Here is a 7,066-nt window from a genome sequence, read left to right as displayed (position 1 = left end):
ATATAATCCTGTGAAGCGGTGTCAATTGATACTTTCTTTTCATAAGAATTTTCTACATTAGACTGCAATTCTTTTGAAAATTCTTTCAAAACCATTTCTTCATTTCCTACAGTAACGTCTGTTTTCTCCAAGCTTTTGTTCAAATTATTAGAAACTAAACTACCCTGATAACTCCGACTAGTCGCTGCTTTAATAGTCTCCTTTAACAGTTTTCTTAACTTGATTTCGTTCTGCTTCTGCATAGCGTCTAGTATGGCCCGAATACTTGGATCCACACCAGTAGCCATAGCCAAGCCGGTGAAAATTATCCTTTGTTCCGTGGTATATATAGGGTAAAACGAATGGTAGACCGCAGCATAGTGGTTTCCAACGATCCACACTTGTTCTAATTCCTCACTCAACGTCTTTCGTGTCCATTGACGTAGAAAAAAGTAAGTTATTGTAATATCGGAATATATTAAAGGTGTAATTTTGTCCGATTAATTATAATTTATTAATAATGGATTGAAAATACAGATATTACAGACAGAAAATACAGACAGAGAAACGATGTTTGATTAACAGGAAAACTAAATGCAACGCTCGTATTTACATCAAATAACTTGACAACTATTTGGTAACTCTCTCTCTCTCTCTCTCTCTCTCTCTCTCTCTCTCTCTCTCTCTCTCTCACTAGCAACTCTAACACTCGACAACACTCGCAACTCAATTCTAACGACTCTATGTTTCGACGTCTCGATCAACTCTGAACCTCGCCAATGCATTCCTGCTCGGTCCTGCACGCACACACACGCACGCACACACACACACACACACACACACACACACACACACACACACACACTTTTCGGCTCACATACTCTGGCCTCTCGATTGCCACTCCTTGAAATATGAAACCGTACTTCTGTTTTGACGCTGCTTATCTTTTCTCGCGTCACTGTTACTAGGCGCTCTTGGATGTAAACAAACCACAAAAAGACGGCGTACACGGTGTTTTCTAATTTCAGCCGATCTCCAATCAAAGCTATTCTACGATATTACATTATCGTATAATAATAAGCTTTTAATCGTTTAATAATAACTCGTCAAGTAGAAATTCCACACGAAGCATTGTGAAGAATAATACTTGAAGAAGATCTATGTTCTTACGAGATTGGCTGTCTACAAGAACTTTGTTGGATAGATTGTATCGTTTGACGAAAATTTTATTGTTGAAAGTTAAGAAAGTTGGAAAGAAAACCCACGCTGTCTCGAAGATGTCTTGTTTTTCAGATGCTGTAAATTGACAAATAACTAGATATTAGTATTGACATTATTTGATGTCATATCTGACCTTAAAGTATAAATAAAATCAATCTAGGAATTAATGAAATTTCAAACATTTTTTCTAAGAAAACAGAAGTTTCGTTCCTCCTAATGAGTATCACATGATGCAATAGAAAAATAATTTGACATTGAAAATCGTGTCAAGATCAATTTCGAAGCTATAAAATCGTCTTAAAAAAACGCTGTGATAAAAAATTTTTTGACACCTTGTACAAAGGTGTATATCAACGTAAGTGTACCTGTATGTCTATATTCGAGATTATTTATCTATTCAAGATAGCAAAGTAAAAATACTATATAGAGGATTTAATTAATGTGTGGATCAACGTATGTATCACTATATGTAACAATAATATTGACTGTATATGTACGTGTGTAATAAAAGATTTCCGGTTTACAATGTTTACGATACTGATATAAAAATACCATATAGAGGATTTAATTAACGTGTATATCTACGTATATATCATTATATGTAACAGTAACATTATGTGCATATGCGTATAATATTGGTTAAATGTTAAATGTTAAATGTTAATATTGGTTAAATGCGTTAAAGTGAAATGTTATTTACCTATTCAAGATAGCAAAGTAAACATACCATATAGAGGATTTACTACTGTTAACACTCGGTATTCTCGTATTCAAAGTATTTAACCAAATAATTTGGGAATCCAGCGGACGAGCTTGTATTTAATATGATTATATTTAATATAACAACTTTACTCAATATACGCGTAGCATTTTAAATGTCATGAGGGTTGCAGCGGACTCAATTTTAATGTACCTCGATATCTTAGCTTCTTATAATATCCTAATAAAATGTTATTTATCGATTACAATTGTCCTGTCGTATTTTATAGTGTTTGCTTTATAAATGTGAACTTTATTCAAAAAGAGTTCATCGATGATTATCCATTACAGGTTGTTAATAAACCTGAATTATGCACAAAGGAATTGCCGTTAATAACTTAAGATTCTCTGCCCGTCGTACAGGGTACATATAGTAATTATTCTCGACGATCGTAACGTTTAAGTCCAATTCGAGCTTATAGTCCCATGCGAGTTAAACAACGACAATAGTTTGAATTTCTATTTGTTCGTTTGTCGTCTGTTTATACCCGGAGCACCTGCTGTAAACCAATACAAAATTTATTAGATCTATAAATAACACATATAAAACTTATTAATTTATAATTAATATAAAATAGGAGAGCACGAAACTTCCTATTTTATGGATATGTTAAATCTTTGTAAAAAATACCATATCATTAGTATCATTTTAATCGTTCTAAAGGATTTAGCCGCATAAAGCTGTGACCCTTGGAAGAATCGATGTTCACGCGTGACAAATTGAAATTGTGCGAAGGTTCCGGTACGAACATCACAAGCCGAACATCGATACCAGGGGCACAGGCACATGTTCTGGGTTCATTATATATTTATAAAGGGCTGACGATTCAGTGGATGGTCCGGGTAAATTTAAATTGTAAATGAACGCATTGCTGGTTTCAAGTAAAAGCCTGGATAAGAGCGGATATGGTATGAGAGTCTGTCGTGGAAAGGGGAACAGGCCGCTTTTATTTGTAAAGTTTGAATCTCCTCGATATTGAAGATGTTGAAGCTGCAAGTATGTATTTCATTTTAATCCATTCGAGACCGAGATTTAATTGTAAAACGATACCTAGGTGTCGGTACGATCTGAATGTTTAGTTAGAATGATTCTGTGTTTTACTCTCTCCAGGGTATCCTTTTCATACTTTGATTTTAAATCGATGACAATCTTAAATAGTATGCCTCATATTTTTAAAATATAAAATTATATACTATGTTATTCTATAATGTATTAGGTACAGTTATATATATATATATATATATATATATATATATATATATATATATATATATATATATATATATATATATATATTATTTATTACATATATATATTATATTATTATATATATATATATATATATATATATATATATATATATATATAATAATAATATATTGAAAAAAATATGAAATTAACATGATATATACATTACTACATAAGTTATATATAAAATATGTATATTATACCCTTGCCTACTGACTGATATGAATTTCTTTCGGTCTCGAATGCGTTAAAAGAGAGCGCAAAGAAGACGAAATTACTTATTGTAATTAGTAAAACGACCTGAGAGGCAGACAGGTACAAGAAAGAAGGAATATTATATTAGCGGCATTATCATGTTTTTGCTCTCTTTAAGTCTTTCATCGAGACAGACAATCTACAGGTATTAATCGACCAATTTCTCCAAGCTGATAACTTCGAATTGATGTTTATATATAAGAAGTGTTATGTGTTAATCTGTCTAAATGTTTAAAAGGTGTTATAAATTAAATGTTGTTAAACGATACGTAATTGCCTTTTGATCGTAAATTTTACTATCAAGGGGTCTTTTATGTATGCGTAATCATTGTGAATTATAACAATTTATGTGATCGATATTAAAGGTGTTTAAAAGCATATTATTATTATATATTATTATTCTATTCTCCTATATTATTATCCTATATTATTATAGCATTCCTATATTATTATAATATCCAATTACATGTTGATACACAAGATATACAGATTATTATTTATAACGTTTTGGTTTTCTTAATTGAGTCATTCATTTAGTACAAATGATAAGAAATTAGTAATAATTCGCAAAAAAAGGATATTGTAGTAGAAATATTATAAAAAAACATTTTCTGTTTTAGTGTAGAGTTACTCCTTCTTACAGACAGTGTCGTACAAATCTGTACGTCTCTGAGAAAATGTAGGTATCTGAGCCCTTACTTCCTCAACAACTTTTAGATCTGATAGAAAAAAGAAACATACGAAGTAATAAGTAATGCTTACTAATAAATTCAACAAATACAGAGGAAGATGGCTAAATCGATAAATTAACGAGACTAAAAATTAATTACATCATGGATCTCTCGCTTTTAATTTTAAGCTGTAAATTACCGATATCGGTGACTGCCATATTCTCTTGAGTTTCCAAATCGTAAAGAATCTTTCCCCAGGGATTGGTCAACTGTGTATGTCCCCATGCGACGTAACTTGCTTAAGGAACACGAGCCGGTGATATGCAAGCAACGTATAATTGATTATCATTCGCTCTGGAACGCTGAAGTAATGACCAGTGCAGTGGTCCAGTGGTCATATTGAATGCCGCTGGATATATCAGCATTTGGCAACCTAACCCAGAGAAGCAGGAAATATGAAGCCACCGAATACCAATTAACTTCGTAGTTGCACGGTTCACATTCCATCATTTCTGAATATGCGAGGACAGTCCTCTTATTGTGCTTTTAATTCTTTTATTTGTTTCATTTTCAGCAAATATACTGGTTTTTTAAATTAAGCTTCTTTTTATACAGATATTTAATTTTTTGCTAGTTAAGTATTGATCGATTAAGTTACTGTACCTTTGTTCCGATAAATGCGTGCCATTTCCTCGAATCTAATATCATAGCATATGCCAATACCTATTTTGCAGCCCTTCACATCGAACGTCGTTAGGGAGTTACCAGGACTGAGTGAATCACTCTCTCGAAAAGTAATCTTATTAGGAATGTCGATGTCGAATAGATGTACCTAATAACATAAAAATGTAGTCGCTAATTCTATTGCTGCAACTTTTGTAATTTAATATCAAAGTTACCAACTCCTAAACTTTAATTATTTTTTATTTAATAACTGACAGCGTTTTTATCACTTTCTTTTATTAAAAAATCTTATCATTTAATAATGTTTAAAAAGGAGAAAAAATAAGTATTTTCGTATGTGAAAAATTTATATTACACATTACAACAAAAATGGGCGTTTTCCGTATCATAACGTATTTTATAAACCGTAAATTATAGAATTGGTTATAGTATACGTATGTACATATGTATATTCCTAAATTATTCCTAGATAGAGTCACTTTCTTCACCCCAATATTTTCAAATTCAAAGCCATAAAGGAATATATTACTTACCTTTCGGTGTTTTGCTATCAAAGTTCCATCGGGACCCCAAATAGTACAGGTATTGTACAATTTATCGCCCTCTATTTCAGGCATCGTACCACCAACTACATAGATGTTGTTTTCTTTAGCTGCATTCGATAAAGCAACGCTCGTTTCACCATCAGGAATACTCTCGGCGTATTTTCGAAAGTACTCTGCATTGCAATATTTCAATTAATGAAAAATAACTGTCTTTTGTTCCAACCATAAATTAAATTGAAATTTTTGTCAGTTTTTTATTTTTTAAATTATTAAAATAACTAAGTTTTATATCTCGACTTAATTAAATATGCAATTACTTAGCTAACAGTATATATAATAAATTGTTTCTACAGGTTCAAAATGAAAAATGAATATTTAGAAATATTTAATTACGACAATGCTATTTGTGTTAGCATCAGTGGCTTGTTACTCTACGACTTTGCTAGTACTTTTTGAAACATAAAGTTAGTTTTCAATTAACACTTATACTAGAGGCGGAATTATAAATGCAAAATAATTGATAATACCAATTTATAAGTACCTAATTATTAGTATCTTAAAAAATATATTTATACAAAAATCACGATAATCATGAAAATGGGGAAATCCTATATTCTCGACTCAATTCACAATCTTTATGGAAGTATAAACGGTAAGGTAATTTGTCTACTTTTACTTTTTTCTATATAGTTGTTACACACATGGTAAATTATTGAAAAAAAAACAAATTATTACGTATTCCATATGGTGAATTAAAGCATTCAGGAAGAGCTATAATATCAGCATTGCGCTCTTTTGCGCTAGAAATGTAGGAAACTGCCCGCTCTACATTTTTGCGTTTTACTTCATTTACTTCAAGTTGTACCAACGCCAAGCGAAATGCTAAAATGTTGGAAAAGTTAAATACATTCGGTTATATATTTCCCATACTTTTTATCTATAAATACTTTTTACATAGTGAATACTTACTCGACATCGTTCGCACTACTTGTTTAGCGATGTTTGTAAGTATCATAATGTTGAGGTTATGTATGGTACTACTCAATATCAACATTACGTAAGCAATACGCAGGGATTTTTAATAATTCTTGGTAAAGTTTAGGACATTAATTTTGATGTAATTGTAAACATTATTTGTTCACAATTTGTCCATTTACTTTGCAACAAAAAGAACGCATCTGCAAGCGTGTTAATCGGATAACGACGAACTTCATTTCGCAAACACCGACACGTGAAACATTTTGAAGTTACGTCGACGCGAGAGTAATTGGTTCCCTTAAATTCCTCAATTTCCATTTCTTTCGCCATGTATATTCGAGTATTGCATTTGAATTGCAGAGCAGTCGAAAGTAGAGGAGCACCTCGCCGATATATCGACAGGAACATGAATTTTTTTTCATAGGGCGAATATTTTTTCCATTGAATTATTAAACCGAGTCAAATTTTCAAACTCAACCACTTAATTTAATCGTTTTACATAAAACATTTCAATCTTTTTTCTTCTAAATACTTTACCTATATTTCATCTGGCTGAATATTCCATATTTTTAAAGCTTGTTGATAATTACAAATACGTAATTATCATTCTGAAGCTAGAAATTTGAAGTAAAATTGCTCTGCGCGAAAGGAAATAATTCAACGTTTTATATATAGCTGTTAAAATGATATAAGTTTCAGTAAAATAGCTTCACTAAAATTTGTGG

General features: G+C 31.4%; 1 pseudogene; it reads right to left on the bottom strand.

Annotated features, from left to right (window-relative positions):
- Positions 1–3,822: 3,822 nt before the first annotated feature.
- LOC126876375 (omega-amidase NIT2-like) lies at positions 3,823–6,424 on the bottom strand (annotated as a pseudogene).
- Positions 6,425–7,066: the final 642 nt, after the last annotated feature.

This window comes from Bombus huntii, unplaced genomic scaffold (genome assembly GCF_024542735.1).
Source record: "Bombus huntii isolate Logan2020A unplaced genomic scaffold, iyBomHunt1.1 ctg00000073.1, whole genome shotgun sequence".
In the NCBI taxonomy this organism is placed as follows: Eukaryota; Metazoa; Arthropoda; class Insecta; order Hymenoptera; family Apidae; genus Bombus; species Bombus huntii.
The sequence above is the reverse complement of the archived record's forward strand: the minus strand, read 5'-3'. Positions and strand labels throughout refer to the sequence as shown.